Raw genomic sequence first — 22,092 nt, 5'->3', positions numbered from 1 at the left:
CCTACCTGGTGTGATTGAGAACAACGCTTCCACAGTAGGATTTATTTGGGAATTTGCCTACATGAATCTGGAAATAAAGAAAATAACAGCTGTAGGAAGTGCTTCTTTCCTCTCAGAGTACATTACCCCAGATGCACAGCTATTCATTTAGAAAACAGCAGAATCGCTACGCGCTGGCTGCGTAGTGCAAGTGGGAGAGCGTGAAACTGGGGCGCGGGGTTTGGGAATCTCCTTGAAAAAGTCTTTGGCCAGATTGTTGTCACTTTTTTTTTTTGGGGGGGGGAGGGGGTTGTTCTTTCAATAAGTAATCCAAGGGGAAAGTAGATTTCTGCCCCCCAGGACGACAGCCAAACCCTTGAAGGGTTTCAAGGTTTTGGGGGGGGGGGGGTCAAAATTCAGTGCTGGCTGCCTGTGGGAGCGCTATCTGGGTTTTGGTTTTAAGGCAGAATTTCTCTCTGGGCATGAGGGGGAATTCTGTGCTAAGGAAAAACCGGAAAGTATGGGCTTTTCATGTCGGTAGCTTCGCCTGGGTAACATCTCTGCTGTTCAAGTATTCTGAATACTTCTCTTAGTCCTTTGGCCAGGCCCTGCAGGCCTCAAGCAGGTATGGTAAGTGGTGTTACCACTAAAAGCAAATTACTATTAAAATTAATTAATTACTGTTAAAGCCTACACATACCGTAGAAGAACAACGGTGGTTTCTGAGCCTGAAGATGATAGCCGCACACAACACGTACACACACACACGCGTGCGCGCGCACAAAGAAAAGTCAGGCAGCTTGCTTTATATCGAGTTGTTATGATGTAATCTGCTTTTTTGGCTGTGGTTTTTTTTTTTTTGTTTTCCCCCTTCCTTCCCCTACCTTCAAATTAAAGAAACCAAAACCTTTCACAGCACCGAACGAAGCTACGGACCGAGCGTTTACACGTCTCACTGGCCGGGCCACCAGCCTGCCCCTGCATCGCGCTGCTTTTCTCCTCCTGGCTCCCCGGGGGCTGTCTGCTCACCAACAGCCACCCGAGGCCAGCGGCAGGTTTCCCCGGGCGAGCCCACCGAGCGGCGCAGCGGCGGCGGCACGGAGGCGGCGAGCGCGCTCGGCTCGGTCTGACTCATCCGGCGAGGGGCTATTCTCACGCGTGGGCCGGCGCCAGCAGCGCTCTCCCACCCGGGGCCGGCGGGGTGGTTGGGGGGGGGGCGGCCTCTCGCGGACACGGCCTCCGCGGCTTTCGGCGGGAGAGAGACGCGGAGGCACGAACATACGCAACGTTTCCGCGTCGTGCGGGAGGCTCGTATGACGGGGCTCGCCTCGGCCTGCCCACGGCCCGGCGGGGGCTCCGCGGTTTCGCTGCGCCAGCTCAACCGCGCGGCTGCGCCGCGCCTGTCGCACCATGCCACCCGCCAGGCAGACCCTGGGGCTGGAGACAACCGGTAGCCGAGGGGGCCCTCTAAATGCTTTGGGGCTAATCTGGCTGGAAACGGTCAAGGCTCCTGGGAAATGCGTAGGGTTTAGTTTTGGCACATTAATACTTTTTTTTTTCTGGTAAGGGATAACTGCCAGTTCCCAAAAAATCTCTGTGGACCTCTCGGTCCTTTCGCGTGGAAATGTCTTGCTAGGTCTGCGAAGGCGATGCGGATGCTCAGTTTCACACAGCAGTAAAATGGGGGACTGGGTACTCCCACTCTTCTTTCTCTACAGACTCTTTCCCATGGTTGTCAACTAGATGTGTGAGATACGTGAGTGGTAATGAAGAGCTGCGTCACAGATGTCAATAGTCCAGTGGGGGGGGGGAGGTGGAAAGCAGTAAAAAGACACACGTTTTCTTAGGCAGGTGTAAGGAAGACAACGAGCAGGGAAAAAAAAATTTTTTTAAATCACATACAGGGCCTTTATCCAGGGGCTTAGATCACTGGAGAAAATAATTTCCTGGTAAAAAGTCTGCCTCCAACTGCTTGTAGGTTTCTGTGCATTTAGAAAGTGCCCTAGTTTTCCCACATGTGAAGGTTGGCTGGCTGCAGCCTTGAGTCTGTGCAGCCAAAACTACGGGCTGGCGCGGAGCCAACAGCAGCGCATTGGCACTTACCTGCACCGTGTATCACCTGGTGTGGTTACATAGCTCACTGCAGTTACAATTTCAAGCCAGTCAAGGCTTTATTCTTTTTTTTTTTACGGATGGCACAGTAATAATAATATTAATATACGTGTGGTGTCCCATCCTTTATGTGCCTCCGAGCCGCTTCTCTGCAGGTGCTGAGTGGCCCTGAGGAGCAGGTTGGGCAGCATCCGTACTAGTGAGCGGGAGGGAGGTGAGATGCTTGTAGGAGGCACTGGGAAAGTCCTGGGGACATTGGGGCCTGGTGGCGAGGGGGCTTCTGGAGGCCAGAGGTGGCTTACGGCAGAGGGGAGGTGCAGCTATGTATGCACAAGGCAGGCTGACACAGCATGTGGATGGTGAGCGCAGAAGAAAAACGTTTGGGCTGGAGGCTGAGGAAACACCTGCGCGGTGGCAGGGAGTGCCAGAGCTGGCTGCTCCTCTTAACGTCCTATGCTTCAAATCTTTTTTAAAGGTGGGCAGAGGGGATGTGACCAGAGGAGCAATCATCGTCCTTTAGAAAGCTGTCTATACCTGCTGGGCAAGCAACTTGCAGCTTGCTATGCCTCTCTCTCTCCTCTCCCAGTCTTGCTACATTACAAAAGTAGGTTACAGTTTCTTGAGGCTGATAAGCTAATTAACTACTTCAGTCAGTCCATCAATGCTAATATTTCATCCATGATATACAGAATTAACCAAGCTGCATTGCATACGAAAGGGCCTCCTGAGTCCATTTCTTTAATTACTGACAGTCCTCTCACTGAGACCTTTCACGAAGGCACTGAGATCTGTCTTAAAACCAGTGAGTGAGATTTTGAGGAGGGTTTTCTGTGTGTATGCATGGGTGAGTGTTGGGAGTTCTGCGTGCTTCTTCTATTGGGAGATGCTTCAGACCCCTCATTTCTCAGTGCTTAGGAACCATCTTTTAATTGCCAGCTAAAATTTATATATAATCATCTGATGTCTATCTGTTCTTGAGCCAAAATGTTTCAACTCAAATAGTTCTTCTCCCTTGGTGGCATTTAAGTTGAGAAATGTTTGTAGGCCATCATTTCTCTGTGTTTTGATAGCTAATGAAAGCCTGCTCTTCTCCTCGGGCAGGCTTTCCCTCTCCTGCCATCCCTCTGTGCACCTGTTGTCTGGTTCAATGACTGAATTAGCAGGACTGTACATGGTATAATGCATGAACTTTCAAAAAAATCCGTGCAGTAGTATGATGCTTCACCATCTGTACCGAAACTAGCCCTTTTGATACCTTTGAAAAATCACGTTTTCATTTTCTAGAGTTATATCATAGTGATTGATCATTTGGTGATGGTGATCCAAGTTTTTTTTTTTAAGCTATTTTTAGCTAATGAGCTCTCATCTTTTGGCATGAAGTCTTATTATTAGTCTCTTGACTGTAATTTTACTCTTGTACCATTCGGTTTTACTCTGCTTCCATTGCTCCCAGATTGTCTAGTTTGTCCTGTATGATATTCCAGTTTTGCTCTGCATTAATGATACCTCCTAACCTCAGATTTCCAGCAGATTTCGTCAGTGATCTCTTAATTTCTGGACCAAGTCATTAAAAAAAGCACTAAAACAAGACCTCTGCTAGCAAGTCCTCTGCTAGCAGCCTTTCTGTAACTTGGCACTTCCCTAGTAGCCATGCCCTTATCTAGTCTATAATTCACCTGCTAATCCCAGTTTTACCCATCTATCTGGTACTTTCTCATGGAACACTGTATCAAATTGCTTTTTGGCCTTTTGGCTAAGATCAAGTGTAGAATATATACTTATCAGTTTAAAATTTGATACATCCTTGATGAGAGGACTTTATTTGAAAGAGGCATTGCCCATGGAAGTTGGACATGGCACTTGCTCCCTCTGCTCCATAGTTTGTCCCAGTATTGCAGTGGCTCTGGGAAGAGTGCACAGGTTTTGTTCACCAAGTCAAGGAGCTGTGGGAAGAGGTCAGCAGACTGCACAGCATCAGGGAGGATGAGAAGGAGATCAACTGAATATTCTCCAAGACTCTGAAGCTTCAGGAGCCCGAACCTCCAACTGTAGTGGAGGCGCAGGCAGAACCTGTGCCTATCACGGCGGAAAGTGGAAACTCCCAGGATGGCAAAGGCTGGAAGCTGATGACTTCTGGCACCAGGACGTGGGCTTGGGCTCCTGCTGCACTGGAAGACTTGCAGCTCTGGAATAGGTTCCCAGCCCTCATACGTGTCAAGGAACAGGGAACAGTCTCAAATGGAGCACTAGCGCCAGCTGAGCCCCAGCTGCACAGGAGCACTGGGAGGAAAAGGCCAGGGCTAGTAGTGAGAGACTCCCTGCTGCAGGGGAAAGAGGCCCCCATCTGCTGACCTGCTGTCTGGGAATATTTGCTGCTTGCCGGGGGCTCACATCTGTGATGTTGTGGAGAAGCTGCCGAGGATTGGGTGGCCGTCAAACTTTAACTCCCCGCTGCTTTTCTATGTGGGCTCCAGCGATACTGCCGGGGAGACTTGGAAAGTACTGAACGTGACTACATGGCTCTGGGGGTGATGGACAATGGCGTGGGGGCCCAGGTGGGCTTCTTCTCTATCCTGCCAGTGAGGGGAAAGGGCCGAAGGAGGATCAAATGGATCCAGCAGGTCAACAATTGGTTGTGCAGCTGGTGTTGAAAATAGGGTTTCAGTTTCTGTGACCATGGGACCTTCTTCAAGGACCAACAACTGCTAGGTAGAGATGGGATCTACCTGACAAAATGGGTAATAGTATCTTTGCCAATAGGCTGGCCAGCCTGGTAAGGAGTGCTTTAAACGAGGAATGATGAGGCAGGGGGAGAGTGACCAACGGTCAAACAGGTAAGTGGTGGATGAGGTTGGCGACCAAAGAGTCTGGGGCGATGTAAACAGAGGGGACCTCTTGATCAACAAAACTGGGCTGAAGTGGAATCACCCCGAGTGCAGGCATGTAAATAAGGAAGTGCCTACAGGATCGCATTATGGATAAAGCTCTCATGCCCTTTCTAGGAAGACAGTATTCTGGAGTGACTTTCTGAAGTGCCTGTACACTAATGCACACAGCATGGGGAGCAAACAGGAGGAATTAGAAGTCTGTGTGCCCTCACAGGGCTAAGATATCATTGGGATCATAGAAACATGGTGGGATAGCTGACACAACTGATATGCTGGGATGGAGGGATACAGGCTCTTTAGTAAGAACCATCTGGGACGGCAAGGCGGAGGAGTTGCCCTTTATGTGAGAGTGACTAGAATGCGTGGAGCTCTGCCTGGGGACGGGTGAGGGGACAGCTGAGAGCTTATGGGTCAGGATTAGCAGACAGACCAACATGGGTGACATGGCAGTGGGTTTCGGCCACAGACCACCTGATCAGAAAGAAGTAGACAAGGCCTTCCTCAGACAACTGGAAAAAGTTTTATGATCTCAGGCCCTGGTCCTCGTGGGGGACTTTAACCATCCTGATATCTGCTAGAGGGAAAACCCAGCAGGGCACAAACAATCCAGAGATTTCTGGGGTGCACTGATGACAGCTTCCTTACACAGGTGATGGAGGACCCAACAAGGAGAGGTTCTTTGCTGAACCTCTTACTTACAAGCAAGGAAGAACTAGTCAGGGATGTGAAAGTCAGGAGCAGCTTTGGCTGCAGTGACCATGAGATGGTGGAGTTCATGATCCTGTGAGGAAGGAGCAGGGCAAAAAGCAGGATCACAACCCTGATCTTCAGGAGAGCAAACTTTGGCCTCTTCAGGGACCTTCTTGGAAGAATCGCATGGGATAGGGCCCTAGAAGGAAGAGGGGTCCAAGAGAGCTGGTTAATATTTAAAGATCACCTCCTCCAAGCTCAAGAATAGTGCATCCCAAGGAGCAGGAAATCAGGCAAAGGCAGCAGAAGGCCTGCATGGATGAGCAAGGACCTCATGACTGAACAGAAACATAGAAAGGAAGCATGCAAGAGGTGAGAGCAGGGCCGGGTGACCCAGGAGGAGAGAGATACCATCTAAGCACACAGGGATAGGGTTAGGAGAGCTAAAGCCCACCTGGATTTGATACAGGCAAGGGGTGTAAGGCTTTTGTAAGTACATAAGCAGCTAAAAGGAAGGCTAGGGAAAACATAGTGCTGAATGGGGAAGGGGACCTAGTGACAAAGGACATGGAAAAGGCAGAGGTACTCAATGCCTTCTGTACCTCAGTCTTATTTGGCAAGATCGGCCTTCAGGAATCCCAGGCCCCCAAGACCAGGCACAAAGTCTGAAGCAAGGAAGACTTACCCTTGGTGGTGGAAGAGCAGGTTAAGGAACACTTAAACAACCTGGACATAGAAAGTCCGTGGTACCTGATGGGATGCACCCACAAGTGCTTAGGGAGCTGGCCAATGTCAGTGCAAGGCCATTCCCATTCATCTTTGAAAGGTCACGGTGACTGGGGGAGGTTCCAGAGGACTGGAAGAAAGCAAGCGTTCCCCTATTTTCAAGGAGGATCCAGGAAACTACAGGCTGGGCATCCTCACCTCCATCCCTGGGAGGGTGATAGAGCAGCTGATCCTCCTGAAAACCATTTCCAGGCATGTGAAGGACAGGAAGGCAACTAGGAGTAGTCAGCATGGATTTACAAAGGGGAAATTGTGCTTAACTGATCTGATAACCTTCAATGATGACTGACTTGGTGGATGAAGGGAGAGCAGTGAATGTTCTTTACCTTGATTTTAGTAAGACGTTTGACACTGTCTCTCATAGCGTCCTCACAAACAAGCTGATGAAGTACAGGCTAGATAAATAGACAATGAAGTGGACTGAAAACTGGCAGAACTGCCAGGCTCAGGGGGTTGTGACCAGCAGCACAAAGTCCAGCTGGAGGCCAATCACTAGTGATGTCCTCCAGGGATTGATACTGGGGCCAGTCCTGTTTACCTCTCCATTAATGAGCTGGATGACAGGACAGGGTGCACCCTCAGCAAGTTTGCAGATCATACAAAACTGGGAGGAGTGGCTGATACACCAGATGGTTGCGCTGCCTTTCAGAAGGACCTCAACAGCCTGAAGAAATCAGCAGAGAGTAGCCTTATTGAATTCAAGGGGAAATGCAAAGTCCTGCACCTGGGGAGGAATAACCCCATGCACCAGTACATGCTGGGGGTTGACCTGCTGGAAAGCAGGTCTGCAGAGAAGGACCTGGAGATCCTGGTGGACAAGCTGAACATGGGGCAGCAATGCAACTTTGTGGCAAAGGTCCAACAGCCTCCTGAGTTGCCTTAGGCAAAGTGTTGCCAGCAGGTCAACGAAGGTGATCCTTCCCCTCCTGCATGGGTGAGGCCACTTCTGGAGCACTGGTCCCACTTCTGGGCTCCCCAGTACAAAAAAGGCATGGACATGCAAGTCCATATGAAGCAAGGAGCAAGGAGCAAAGGGCCACAAAGGTGATTAAGGGACTGGCACATCTCTTATACAAGGAGAGACTAAGAGAGCTGGGACTGTTCAGCCTGGAGAAGAGAAGGCTCGGGTTGATCTTATCAAATGTTTATAAATATCTGATGGGAGGCTGTCAAGAAGATGGAGCCAGACTCTTCTCACTGGGGCCTAGTGACAAACTGAAACATAGGAAAATCCATTTAAACATAAGAAAACACTTTTTCACTGTGAGGATGGTTGAGCACTGGAACTGGTGGTCCAGAGAAGTTGTGGAGTCTTCATCCTTGGAGATACTCACAACCTGACTGGACATGGGCCTGAGGAACCTGTTCTCCATGACCCTGCTTGCGCAGGGGTTTGGACTAGATGATCTCCAGAGGTCCCTTCCAACTCCAACTATTCTGTGATTCTGTGAAATGCATTAAATGACATCTAGATAGAGATTTACTGCAGCTCCTTTGACCTGAAAATCTTTTCTTGAAGAAAGCTATCAGTCGACACAAAGGACCTTTGGCATGCTCTTGCTCTGATTCAAAGGAACAGACTTGGCCCCCAGTGTGGATGGGGACAATGACTGTCCCACCTGAGGTGACATGTGAGGGCCAGGGTTAGCAGGGAGAACTGGCTCTGGGGAGAGGGAGGGACTTTTATAAGGTCCCTCTACAAAGCGCTGTAGATTGTCCCTGGCCCTGTCTGTGGTGTGGGGGTTCAGATGGCTGGAGGGGAGTTGAAATCTCCTAGGGCTAGTAAATCTATATCCTATTCCATTTTTCCATTTCCATCCCTATCTTTAACTAGCCTTTATTTCAAACTTTGTTGTAAAGCCAAAACTTCATTGTTCTGGGAGATGAAACTCCCAAAGTTTGTTACATAATATTGCAGCACTGCTAGGCTTGGCGTTGCTCCAGTTGCTTCTTTCCCCTTACTTTTAAAATACACCTACTACATCTGCTGTCCTCTAAATGCGCAACGCTAAGCCTGAGTTGAGAAATTTAATAAATGTTTGCTGCTGGGTTGCGATTTTAAGTTCCAAAATTCTGGAAGACAAACAATGTGTTTATTGCCCAAGCTGAAGTTCAGTAAACTACTTGAGTTCACATTTTAGAAGTGGCCATTTCCATTTCCAAGCCTCGGTTTCCATTCGGTTTTTCTGCCTTGGCCTCCACATTATGCATCCTCTTTCTTACTGAGCAAAGACACATAAGATGTGTCCAGCTCCCCCCCATAACATCCTTAATTTTTGTCCTGCCCTAACAGCAGCACAACCCCACTTCTTTCTCTGTTCTCTTTGTTTATAGGGGCTGTAGGCTTTCCTGCAAAGGCTAAAACAAGCTGAGATTTGTCAGTTTTCACATTAGCTATAGAGCTCCTCTAAATAACATTAAGTGAGTGTGCTTTGGAATGTTATTCAAGGTCTGAGTTATGTCTGTCAGTACGGGGAAAGTTAGGCAGTTTATACAGGTAATCTGAAAAAAAAGCTCACTGAAAGGAGCTAGAAAAGTCCAACAGGACGCTCAGAAAGGAAAGGAGAATATTTAGCAGCTCATAAACTGGGTCTGCCCATTTGTTCATATTTGTTATCTAGGACTGCTTACTGTTTATGCAGGGAATGACGTGTAAACTGTATGACTATCAATCCATTACAAAAGGTTTTACAGCCCTGGTATTAGGACTGCAGAGCTGCAGCGCAAATGGCCCAGACCCCCTCCACGAGCATCGGCCTCCTTGGGGAGGAGAGAGCAGCAACCCCCTGACGGGCAGGTGAAATTGGGCTGGCACAGGTGAGCCTCTGGCACAGGCTCAGCCAGCTGATGCTGCAGGAGGCTGGTTGGTTAATGGAGAAGAGAGGGAAATGTGGATATATTTGGCTAGGCAGGTTCATAGCAACTTTGCTCTTTAACTCTGGAGCAGCCAGCCTGGAGTTTGCAGGCAGGTCTGGTATAAATCCTGGGCTAGGGCTACACTGTGTGACCAATGGTGTAGGGAAGAGGGAGCTGCCATGGATGGGTGAGGCTTTTATCCCAAAGTCACTGTCAGGTAATGCTGCTGACTTGGTCTGGCTCCTGTAGCGGAGTGGCTATGGGGAGCCCAGCTCCACGTCTGCCTGTGGCTCAGCTCATGGCTTTGTTCCACGAGGGGCAGCTTGCCATGGTGGGGGCTCGGTGATGTGCTGAGCTATGGGGTTAATGATAGTTTCCATCAAAGAACTTGAGGTGTGGAAAGGTAAAGTCTTTGTGAGCCTTGCTACAGACATCTATTGCTTCTGAGGCAGAGAAAGTAATTATTCTTCTACCTTTCCTGTTCTGAATAGAGTTGCTGAGGCTGCCAGAGCAGGAGCCCTGACCTTCCCCAGGAGAGGCAGAAGCTGGTGGAGGGCTTGTGGGAGTGACCAATGAGGTTATCAGCTGTGCTGCCCAGCAGCAAAGAGAAAGGCCATCAGCAATGAAGGGTTACTGGCAGCAAAGGGGTACCTGGAGTCCCCCCTGCCTTGAGAAAGCCAAACTTGCTCCAGCATCAGAAAACTCAGATGCCTCTTGGAGGAGGAGGTTCGACAAAGAGAGGCTGAAATAGGCCAGTAACTTGTTTTAGGTTAGGCTTGACCTGATGAATTTCAATATCTTTTAGACCGAAGGTAGTTGCTACCAATTACTCCTCATAGACACTCATCCCATTTTGTAGGTGCCTCTCCTGCCTTATTTACCAGCGCTTCAGCGCTTTTTCATTTGCAAAGCTTCTGACTTGATAAATTGGGTTATTTGAACTGTGTTGAATATTTGTTACTTCATTCTCGATGTATTTTGCCATCCTTTGTTTTAATGCAACATTAGTAATTGTGAAACTTCAATCATTTCGAGAACTTCCCACATTAAAACTTCTATTTTAATACACCAGAGCCAGTATCATATCAACATGTTTCCCCCCCCCCCCAAATTCTCTGCCTAAATTTATGCCCAAAGCATATGGCCTGCGTGAGATGCAATTTAATACCTACAACCCAGAGCAGTTGTGTGTCCTGATTGCCCCTCTCTTACTAATATATGGACAGTTCATATGAATTTCCATTGTCTGCCACTTTTTTTGCACAGATATAAAATGACTATAGTAGGTGGGAGGGAAAAGACAGAAATTTCCACTCACCCCAGCAGTAGGATTTTGCATTTCTTATAGTCATTTTATGCCTCTACAAAATGAAGTCAAATCTCAACATTGAGATGAGCAGAAACTTGTGGCATCTTCCTGCTCTTTTGGTTTGGACACATGCAAAACCATGAAGAACAATGCAAAATAGTCATAGGCTGGATTCACCTTTTCCTCCTGATGCCTTCGCTGCGATGCTTCAGCTGTCCTCCCCTGTGTAGTCACTGATGGGATATGTGCATGGTCAAAGCACGGGGCTCTGCACTGGGGCACCACAGCCAAGGCAGAGGAAGGGGGAAATCCAGTCTTAGGTTGAGACATGTAGGTGGAAGGGGAGCACTGAGTTGGAAAACTTGAGAAACCGAGTCCTATAACTTTCTGAAATGTTTTATTCACAGGGAATTTATTTATATTTCTGAATGTGGTGTTTGTAGTGAATATAGTGATCTTTCCACATAGTGTGGAAAGGGCACTAAAACGGAATGTGATGGGGGTTTTCATGGTGCAGATGTTAATTTAAAATTAACAAGAATAAGTGACTGATCATCACATAAGCTAGGGGCTGCCTTAAGCTAGGGATATTTTTCAGCGTACTAAAAATACCCAGCAATTGGACCTTAACTTGAAGGTAAGATCTAGCGATACCTTCATTCCAGGATGAGGGGAAGGGGGAGAAAAAAGATGACCTTTGGCAGCTGGACGTGCAGCAGTCTTTCCTCTATATGTTTCTTCTTATGAGCGCATTTTTCTGTGTAGGTGAGGAATGGCATTCATCGTCAAAGCACGTACTTCTAAAAAAACCCCCAGAGCAGCCATCAGGGAATGCTAGTAGGAACCTGGTTCTGCAAACGTGCTGGTTGTCGAAAAATGGTAGAAATTGAGCAGCTCTTGAAAAAATGCCTCCTGGAAAATTAAACTAGTGTTTTAAACAGACCAGCGGCAGAAAACAAAATTAATCTTTAATTTTGTTTTGCCTCCTCTTGCTAGTGAACAGATGACAGCACATTCTCAGCCTGCTAAATCATTGGAATAAGCACCTTTTTCCTCTTTCATTGATTTCTGCTGTTTGAATTCTTGTTTTATACTGCTAAGGAAGTCAAGGGGAGCTCTTCCTGTTCTGCCATTGTTTGTTCTCAGGGAATTAAATAAGATGAACTTCACCTCCAGTTCATGGAAAGCTCCAGAGCTTGGTTTCAGCTGACAGTCAAGCTCTGGAGTGCAGCTTTCTCCTTTTTCTTATGGGCATTTGCACTGGTGCTGCTCAGCTGATGCCATGCATGAAGCCCAAGGGCAGGGAGGCTGCTGGTACCATCTAGTCCAGTTTGGTGGTGAATTAGACATAAAATAGTCATTATTCCTTCACAGTTTCATTTCAACTCTAAAGTCAACATAGTGGTTCCAGTGAACGTAGGGATCAAAATTTATCACCAAAACATACATTCTCTCTAGAACTTTGCATTTCTCAAATCAGTGCAAATATAATCACACACAGTTAACACTTTTTTCTTTTTTTCTTTCTCTCTCTCTTTTTTTTTTTTTTTAAGAGAACTGCAAAGATCTGATGACAAACACTTTCTTTTTTTCTGCTTTAGATCCTGCTCTACCATTTGGGCAGCAGTTGCAGCGGTACCGCTGCTACGGCCGGGCTCTTTGTGGGCGCCCAGGCACATGCTCCCCCCAGGTTTGCCCATCTGCATCCTGCCGAGCTCCCCCATGGGCTCTGGCCTCTGCTACAGGGCACCAGGGCTGTCCCACAGGGTGAGAAACCCTCGAAAATAAAGGCATATGTGTGATGTTTTTAGAACTTTCATATTCAACGCTCCCTTGATAAATGCCCAATAGCCCTGTTGCAGCATCAGGGCTCCTGCGGGGCCACTGCAACAGCTGAGTTTCGGCAGCCGCAGTCTTGAAAGCCTTGCTTTTCACTGTCTTTCAAAATAATCTCAATTGCTTTTTGTTAGGCAAAATATCTTTTAAAACATGTTTAACGCACAGCTGGAGGTTTTGGTCCGATTCTGTATCAGCCTGCTTAGCTGATGCATTTTTGCCCAATTTCAGAAGCTTGAAATAAGTGGTTATTTATGAAAGCGCACGGCATACTTCCCTAGTGTCTTAATATGCTCTTTTTCCCTCCCTGTAAGACTCTTCCAGGTTGCGTTGTGTATGTGTGTGGTCAGAAGAGCGCCTCTCTCGCCTGGGGCTGCACCAGCAGATGGGTTTACACCTGTAGGAGAGCAGAAGACTTTCTTGCTGGTCTACTAACTCCCTCTTGTGGACACAATTATCTTTTTCCTTTGTATGATAGCCTAAAACAATAGTGGTATTATGTGTGGGTTGGCAAAGCTCACAACGGATGCAAATTAATTGCTAGGCATGCATGTTGTGTGTACTGATTATTAAAACATAACGGGTTTGCTTTATCAGGGGTGTACCTCTATTGTGCAAGCCAACCTGGAATTGGCCCCATGAATAAATGCTGCTGCATAAGCAGCCAGTCATTATATTTGTTTGCCAGAGCTGAATTTGGCAGAACAGGATGAACATTTTAAAAGCTGCCTTTCATGTTATGGCCGTCACTTGCTGCTCTCTTCTGTTGCGAAATAAGTTGCTGTGCACATAAGCAACTGAAATATTATTGATTTCTATAGTGTTTTGCAAGTTTTCTGATGTTTTAAAGCAGAGAAGAACCAAAAGAAACTTAGTTAAAAATGTGCATACACAAACGCCCCAAGAACAGTAACTTCAAATCTGTCTGCGTTGTGCCCTTGCTGTTTTCTGTCTCTGCTGCCATATACATGATAAGCCGATACAACTCCATCCCTTGGGGTTATTTTTTGTACAGCAGCTCTGGCCATTAAGCAGTACTTCCAGGATTGCCTGTCAGAAATTCTTGTCCTTTCCAATTTTGCTTTACTAGCACTTGCATTTGTTTTTCTTGCCCATTTAAGTCTTTCTTGACTGGAGTTTGAAAGACCAGAACTGAACAGAGAGCAGACAGCAGCGCTCTGCTCCGTACGACCGCACAAACGCCGCAACGTGGGGTGCCTCTTGCACTGGCGAACTCTCAGGGTTGGGTCTCGTCATATCACTCTTCAAGTCTGCTATTGCATATTAACTGTCCTGCTTGAGGTTATTTCTTTTAAATGAAGTGCACCTCCAACGTGTCCTTTCTTTTTGTATCTCTTGGCTTGTCTGAACCGCAAAGAGCCATGAGAGAGGAGACCGCCTAGCGCTCCTTTGGGCCAGGACTCTGGCCCGGCAGTGACTGATTGGGGTAAAGGCTGGAGACGAGTTGCTGCAGCTGCCCCACTGCTTCAGCCTCCCTGCTGCAGGGAAGCTTTCCGACATTACCTATTGCTGGCTATATTGGGCTTCCTGCTACCCCTGACAATGTGTTACTTCTGACACCTGAGAGTAATTCAGGAAGACGGGAATGGCATTTGCTGCTAGCAAAGATTCTGTTCATACAGGGTTTGACCCCCTAAGGCCGCTTGCGACTGTCTTCATTATTCACTGCCTATTTCTGCAGGTTTTATCTCCGTATTGGTAGGGGAAAATACAACATGGAACAAACCACTTTCTTAGTGTAAAAACTGTTTAAAAACATATTCTGAGGTTAAGCATTTACTTCTATAAAGTATTGCTAATCAACTTAATAAGATAAGGCATGCACTAGTTAAAATAATTGGCTAATAACTGCTGCAGTTTTGTGTTGGGTATGTACATGGTTAGCTCAAAAAGCTGCTTGTCTCAAAAGTGGCTCAGGTTTTCCAAAGGACCACTTGGGCAGAGGGGCAAGTCCTTTGGGAAGCCTGGAACCTGATTATTTAATTGAATATTAATTTTGTGGTTTCTGCTATTTACTGTTCAGACAAAAGATAGCTGCTTTTGCTGAAGAAATGGACCTGGGTATAACTCTGTGACCTAGTTTAGAAGGAACATTGAACCAAATGGACCTACCAGCATTTAGCTGTCAGATAACAACTACACACAGAGAATAATAATCTGAATCAATATTATTCCTTTCTTTTGTGAAATTTCCTTAAACACTAAAGCATATTATCATCACACTTGGGAACTTGTCTTACCTATTCATGCTTTCATCCTAGTTTTTTTTCTGCTTTCATTCCAGTTGTTTTCCAACTTTCTGGACCTTACAAGAAATTTTGAGAGTTGGCAATACCCTAGACAGACCACCAACCCTTAACATTGCATTTTAAATGGAAAACAGTCAGAAGGGGGCGTACTGCTACAAAAGACTTATGTGGTCCTGCAGATTCGGGCCTAGGACCAAGTTCCTTGCAGAGCATGGTCATGTTGGGCTTCATGTATGATAAACTGCAGAAACCTGTCTTTCTGGGAGAAGATGGTCTGATGCATGCCATAAGCAGATTACATTGACACCTACTTTTAGAGCTGCTCGCTTCACCTCCTGGTTGGTTGGCTAGTTCATAGGGTAACACTGGTGGTCGCTGTAGCCAGCCCAGCCCCACACCCTCCTCGCAGTACCTCCTGGCTAGTCTGTGTGAAAGAGAAAAGAGGCACGAGGAGATGCTTTTCCCCTTAATATAGATGTCTGCAGCCTATGAGGTCCTCCCCCCCCCCCCCCCCCCACTTCTTCTCAGGCCTTCCACTTTGCAGGCTGGCCGCTGTCAATGCTGCTTGGACCACGCGACCCCCCCACCTGAGGGGCCAGTCCTGCCCTGCCCTGGTGAGGGGGTGGCTGCTGCCACCGCACGTGGAGGCTCCTGCCCTGCTGACTCCCAGGGCTGTGTGTCTGGGAGCCTCCCGTGTCCTTCTCCTGGGCGGGAAGGGTCCAGGGCCTCCCCAGGTCTCCAGGAATGTGACTGGTGGCTTTGCCACCAGAGCGCGCCTTGCGCCCACGTACAAACTGCTGCTGCACAGGCAGAGCCGGCCTCCACCAAAAACGCAGCTTAGCTTTCGTTTGAGGCTGTTTTGCAGCGGCTGCAACGAATACCGCCAGCCAAGGCAACTAAATCCTTCAGCATCAGCAAGCAAACAATGGTTGGAAGGCAAAAATGTAGAACAATGTGAAGCTTTAGTGTAATCGCCTTGCCAAAGTAAAGCAAAGATGCTATTTCATTTTCAGAGCACCCACAGCATGGTACATGAACGCAAGCAGATAACTAAATGGAGTGCATGGCTCCTGCTGGACCTTACTTTTTCAATCATAGGGCAGATACTGGGGCTTACTTTTGATCCAAAAAAAATCAAATTTAACAACATGAGTTTTACAAGATTGATAATTGTTTGAGGTAAGAATTGGGGACTCTAGTTCTATAAAAAGTATAGAAAAGCTGGATTACTTGTTCTTTGCTGCTTAAGTACCAACGATGTAACAGCTGATGAGCGTATAATTTCATTTTGATATCACTTGATCAACTGTGCCGTACTTACGTTGGGTAGGCCATATGCATGGAAACATGCTCAACATGTTTCCAACAGTACAGTTGTTTCCAACCTCTGGCGGGGCAGGGGAAGCAGAAACAAGTCTGTTTGTAGTTGGTTTTGCAAGTGTGTTGCTCTTTCTCCCCTCTATGAGTTGTTAAAGATATATATTCATGTTTTACCTACTTAACAAATAACTGTCATCCAAAAAAATCCCTTTTCTATATATAATGGTAAGTATGGCTCTTCCCTATCCCTGTTCTAAGTACAAGTATGAATTTTATTTCATACTTCTATTTTGAGCCAGTGCTTTTTATAGCTCCTGTATCTAATGTATGGCAAAAGGTGCAGCATGCTGTCTTTAATATTGCTTACAGGCCATGGGAATAAAACATCAGTATCTAGAATTAAAAAAGACTTTTGAGAAGCGATGCCTACTCATATTAATTTTAGCTGCTTTAAACTGTTACAAAGTTTCCCTGAATCTAGTAGCCATTCTTACTGTACTGTTTTATTTTTGTTTGCTTTTTAGCTGTTTAAGTGGAGACTTAAAAGTTAGCAACCAAGCAGCAAGTGTTTTGATATCACTTGACTCAGTTTTTATGATGTCTGACAGGACAGGTAGCTGCCTCCAATTGCAGTTTAGGTGCCCTGCAAACTCCATCTAGCAAATGCTTATAGTACTGCCCAGCCAGGCAAAACACTTGCAACTGAGCTGTTATATGCAGAAGCTTAAATGCAATCACCATTGTGTAGCCTGCAACTCAGCCTGTAATGGGAGTCTCTGATGTACGGCTGCACAGATGTTTTGCCTTTATTAAGGGAAACCCAGAAAGTAATGAAGTGTCAACGAAATGAAGCAGTCTGACTAATGAAGTCAAATTGCTCATTGGGGTGTGTGTGTGTTTTGTGTGTTTTGCACCTCTGCTTTCCTCCATGCTTGGGGGCTGAGTGAGGGGAAGGACAAGCAGCTGGCACCTGCCTTGCACCCACAGAGGGAGTTGTTAGTGTTGGGTCACATGGTGGAGGACAGCGGGAGATGGACAACTAAACCTCTCTTCCCTAGAAAACCAGGCTAACATCGGAAAACAAAAGCAATTTCTTCAGAACTCCTTTCATCATAATTCCCAGAGCAAGCTTCCCCTTTGGAGCTGGGGGAAGAGCAGGGCGCAGTCCAGCACAAGGTATGTTAGGTCAAAATATCTCTGGAGTGAGATTTGTTTAATTGTGCAGCAAGATGACATGCATGTGTGGTTTCTCATGTTTTTTTGTTTTTATTTTTTTTAGGGCAGGAAAAGGTTTTATATCCTCCTCCTGTGAAGAATAGCCTCTCTTTCTCCAGCTTCAACTCACAATGTTTGAGTTTCCTCCCTTGAGCTTCCTCCAGGAGCCGTTTTAGCCACAGATGCTTTGCATATGTGGGAAAGGCATGTGCTTAGTAAGGAATGGCGCACCTCGGCCTTCAAAAACTTTTCTATTGGCCATGCTGCTTACGAATTTATTGCTACTCACATGATAGGGTGAAAGATACAAAAAAAAAAACAACCCCCCCCTTAAAATTAGTAAAAGAATAACTGCAAGAAGCATCTGTGTTAAACATCAAGATCAAAGAACAAAAAACAGCCTTCAAGCACATTTTTCTGCCTTCTCTCCCCCTGATGAAACTTTGAGGTTCCAGCCATTTGGCACAACCCTTTACAGTTGTTCACTCTGCTTTTTTAGGGAAACAGCACTGGGTGCCTGTCAACCTGCCAATCGGTATGATCCTAAAAACTTTTGACCCCATTGCTCAATTGAGCCATACGTGAACAGAGTGACGGACGCCTCAGAGGTGCTGAATCAATGGTCGCTACATCCCTGTTCTGGCTTGGGAATTAGGGGGACTAAATAGGTGGCTGCTGCATGCCTGCAGTAGTTACTCTCCACCCGGCACACCTTGTTGTTTATGTGCTACGTTCTTCTTGGTGAGACAAGACCTCTTAATGAGCGCTTGGAAGTTATACAGTAGTTTAACTTGAAAGTTAGTGATGTTTTAAAGTCAAGCTAAATAGTTATTCATGGGGCGGTGTTGAGGGGATGGAAACGCAAGTCAATAACAGGGCTGGGCAGGAATTCACGGATAAAACAGCTTTTGTTTGCCGGCTTGCGGAATGCTGTTTTGTGGAAATTGCAGTGTGTGGACAAACAGCAGGCATGACCCTGGTGTTGGGGGAGGGAGGGTCCTGCCTGGTGCCCTGCTGGGTGCTCAGCTACGTAGGAGGATGGTCCCGGGATAACTGCCCAGGCAGATGTTCCCACACTGGAAATGCTGAGCTCCATCCGCAGCACTGCCAGGCCCTACTCTACGGCTCCTGGTTTAGTCATCGCTTTCTACATTTGGAACGCAAATGCTCAGAATGAATTATTTCATGGATTTTTTTTCTGCACCAGTTCTACTTGTTTTCAGTCCTCCCTTCTATCCTTTTAAATGCATTCTTCTCAATCCAAAATGGAACAAAACTGTTGATTTCCATATAATTTGGTGGCTCTGTTTGGCATGTTGGGCTTGTAATCTTCCTCCAGGAGAGCTAAAGGAGCAAGGCAGGTTCACAGACACAGCTCCCCAGATGAAGGACAAACCCTGGCTATCTAATACTTTGTGGCCTTTCTTTGAAGTAACCGCTAGAAAATAATACATGATAATGGCAGAAGAAATAACAGACTTCTTAGTTTTGTTAGTATAGTATTACTATAAAAGTTAATGAAGCAACTTTTTTAATTGAACAACATCTACTGTTTATCAGTAGAGATAACTTATCAGTAGCTAGATACGTTATTCTGATAACTAGTAGCTACAGCATTTAATCTAGTAGCTAGATTATGCCTCTATATGCAAGCCATATACATGAATTGCTAAGGCTACCTGTTTAATGCTACCATAGCCCTCCTAACTCAGATTATTCTTCAAACGTTTCTTGTGAAATTACATATGAAATCGCTAAACTAATTAAACGATGCCCAGCTAAAATGCTGAGCTTCAACATAAAACGTGAAGTGTTCAATACGTCACAAGGTACCAGTGTCGCTTGCACAAGTCAATGTCCTTGTGTTGTAGAAGCATTGATTTTACTGTATGCAGCCTGGGATGTTGCAGTGGTTGCACCAAGAGATCTGGAAATTAAAGTCTATAGAACAGCAACTCAAACAAAAAAAAAAAATTCTTTTTTTTGGTATTGAACTAGCTTGAAAACACCTAAATGCAGTAGTAACAGGTCACAAAATGTGTAAGGGTCAGCTTCTAGGAGCTAGAATGTTGTTTTCTTGTAAAAATAATATACGATTTATTGCTATTCATCTGGTCGTATGCAAGCTGTTACTTGTTTAAGCAAATCCACCAGAAAGTTCAAAGCTGGAGCTTAGCCAGCCTGAGCTTCCAAAGATGAGAAGTTAAATTAAAAACAATAACAACAACAAACAACAACAACAAAACTCAAAAGAAGGAAATGTGAACTGGCATATAGCAATAAAGTATTGGTTTTAAATACAACTTCTTCAAAGTAAATGGTTATGTAATGGCCAGTGTTCAATCAGGGTTGGAATAGAGCTTTTGCAAAATTACCGAGATTTGAAAATCTCAGCGAATCCACATGTAACGAAATGTAAGCATCAAGATGTGCTTGAGATGTGTGTTTGTGATTTCAGCCAAGATCAGCTGATTATTCAGCTTCATTTGTTGTAAGCTATTTGTCAGCTAATAAAAAGGCTGTTAAAGTGTGTTCAGAATTACCTTAGGTTGCTCTCCTGAGCCAAACGGCAGCTTTTTTTCCTTTTTTCCCTGAAGGGATGAAGAAAATAACAAATATTTTGGTGGCAATAGCAATCAGTACTGCAAATGAGCATTACTTTAATCCACAGTGAGGCAGTTATGGCTTAACTAGCACATGGCTTATTTTAACCTCTTTAACGTGTACCTGTGGATGAAATGGAAGTTTTGCAATGTGTATCATCGCTTCAGGGAGAATCATAGTTTGGAGTTTCTTTCATACTTGCAGGTTAAATATAATTAGTAGGACTGAATATAGCCTTCTGTCTGTTTTATTAGGGAAGTCTGTTAACTGCATATTTTTCCTCTATTAATTGTGGGGAAGTATTGATTCCCTCTGCCTTGTAAGGGAATTACTTATTCTAGGGTTTATTTTGAAAAGATACCTGAGCTGGGTTTACTTAATGGTTTGCTTAACCGTTGGACAGTGATGTGTTCTAGTTTCTGGAGGTGGATGCCTACAGGGCATGCTGCTGTGAAGTGACTGCTGGAAGGTGGGACTCCAGCAATGCCCATGTAGGAGAGAAAGCTCTCAGCACAGTTGAGGAGGAATGGCTGGCATGAAAATATGGCGTGGTTCCCTGCATCCCACAGCACAAGATGAGCTTTTTAGGAAAATAGCCTCAAGGCTCTTTACACCTCTTCTTTAAGCCCTCATTAGAGAGACAGGCACAAGGTTTGGAAGTGCAACATGCACCAGAGAAATGCAATTTTTCCTGACTGAGCAGAAAGAAAAGTCTTAGTTGTTCCAATGTAAGCTTCTCCCATGTCATCAAAGTGACGGTGAGCCTGCAGCCCAGTTTCCCTGGGTGGATTCTCTTCCTCTCCCTCGGATAAGCCAGGGCCTCCAGCCTTTTCAGTGCAGCCAACAGCTCACACTTAATGTTGCCAGCAGTGCCTTCCTGACTGCTCCCAACTGTCATTTTTGCCATGTGGATTAGTAAGATTGGGAACATTTTCAGAGCAGAACAGTTGCATGGGGAGAAGATGGGATGAATGGGACAAAAGTTGCTGAGAGGGAGAAGCAAGGAGGGGCAGAAAAATGGCTATCTCCATACCACTTACGATTTCTCAGCCTTTACCATTTTCACTTACTCATTTCTCTTCCAAGCTGAAGACTCCCAGTCTGTTTAGCATCCTCTTATTAGGAATCTATTTCATACCTCTTATCAGTCTTGTTTCTCTGCTCTGGACTCTTCCAGCTCTATTCCCTCCGACCTGAGATGGGAATGCGTGCAGTATTTATTCAACACGCAAGTGTGCTATGGATTATATAGTGGCATAAGGATGTTTTTTGGTGTGTTCTCTGTTGATGGTGATTAATAAAGCACTATTCTTTTTGTTTTGAAAGCTACTGAACGCTGAGCTGGTGTTGCAGAAAATTATTCACAGGGATTCTGAGATCTCTTTCCTGATCTCTTTCTTGCGTAGTAGCAGCTAAATTAGAGTCCATCATTTCATATGTCTAGTTGGAGTTGTTTCCTGCTTGTACAGTATTACACATTTATCAGTGCTGAATCTCATCCGTTAATTTATTGTCTCGTCACTCAAGATCAGGAGCTCTTTCTGCATCAGGTTCAGATTTGACTACTCTGATTTTTTTATTATTATTATTTTTTAAAGCAGCAGTGGTAAACTTCGTCACATCCTACTTACTCTCTTTTCCAGGTAGCTCCTATACAGAAGTCTACAGTTGTATCTTACTCTGTATAAGATGTGGTCCAATCGGTGGGAACAGTGAAGGAGAAGGAGACTTTGCTAAAGCCTCAGAGGAATATCAACATTGCTCTGTCTATTGTCCTTGAGTTCAGGTTTGAGCTTCAGAGATGTGCTCAGGCTAATCATGCCTGTTGTAGCTGGTGGGACAGAGCTTGAGTGGGACTGTGCCCTTCTCCCTTCCTCCCTGGCCTTGTCTTCTGCTTTACTGGCTTGCAGGCTGGTTTGCAAAATGAAGTGAAAGAGGGTGAAGGAAAGCTTATTAGTTTTGGGGAGGAGGAAGCAAGGCTTCTCTATGAGAGAAAAGGGTTTTATATAAATATAAACTATTACATACATGAAGCTTTCATTAGGAAAACTTCCTGCTTCCAGCATATAGGATTAAGGCTGGTTGTCACCCAAGGCAGGATTTCTCTTTGGTGCCTCTTCCCTCCCTCTCTATGTCTGAGCAGAAATGTTCTCCTAGGCTTAAGCATGGCACTCCCCAATCAGCGGCTGTGAATCTGGCTATATGTGAGCACAACATGTGTGATAGT

At 45.8% G+C, this 22,092-nt stretch overlaps 1 non-coding gene across 1 annotated transcript; it reads left to right on the top strand.

Annotated features, from left to right (window-relative positions):
- Positions 1 to 3,824: 3,824 nt before the first annotated feature.
- LOC138066955 (U2 spliceosomal RNA) lies at positions 3,825 to 4,014 on the top strand. The gene has a single exon (XR_011140664.1). It is a non-coding gene; the product is annotated as a U2 spliceosomal RNA (small nuclear RNA).
- Positions 4,015 to 22,092: the final 18,078 nt, after the last annotated feature.

This window comes from Struthio camelus, chromosome 3 (assembly GCF_040807025.1).
Source record: "Struthio camelus isolate bStrCam1 chromosome 3, bStrCam1.hap1, whole genome shotgun sequence".
Lineage (NCBI taxonomy): Eukaryota > Metazoa > Chordata > Aves > Struthioniformes > Struthionidae > Struthio > Struthio camelus.
This window is presented reverse-complemented; position numbering and strand designations above follow the sequence as displayed.